Source organism: Penaeus monodon, chromosome 29, assembly GCF_015228065.2.
Source record: "Penaeus monodon isolate SGIC_2016 chromosome 29, NSTDA_Pmon_1, whole genome shotgun sequence".
Taxonomy (NCBI): domain Eukaryota; kingdom Metazoa; phylum Arthropoda; class Malacostraca; order Decapoda; family Penaeidae; genus Penaeus; species Penaeus monodon.
The window spans coordinates 35,075,168-35,075,554 of record NC_051414.1 but is presented as its reverse complement, the minus strand read 5'-3'; positions in this window follow the sequence as shown (position 1 = coordinate 35,075,554).

The window sequence follows — 387 nt, the reverse complement described above, 5'->3', positions numbered from 1 at the left end:
GAAAATTCGGCGTCGGGAAGAAAATCTTCCGACAGTAATTATCCTCAATATATATTCGCCCATTTTGGAGTGTCGTAAAAGAAGCCGTAGCGATGAGAGATGGAAGCTCGGGCAGGTGGCACTATTTGGCACTCAGGTCGGGGCGAACGGAGCTTCTCGGTAACAGCTGGAGAACTGGCTGTCGGTCAATTGGCGGGCGATAAGCCTGAGAAAACCGTGCAGTGTTATTGCTAAGCAGAGAACACAGCACAAGTTGCGTATATCTCGCATGTCAAAATTTCCTCGACATGCGACACCATTTACCGACATGTGTACAATACTATATATGAAAATATCCACCCCACACTTCGCCTATATACTCAGCAGTAAATTCTAAAAATTCGACAG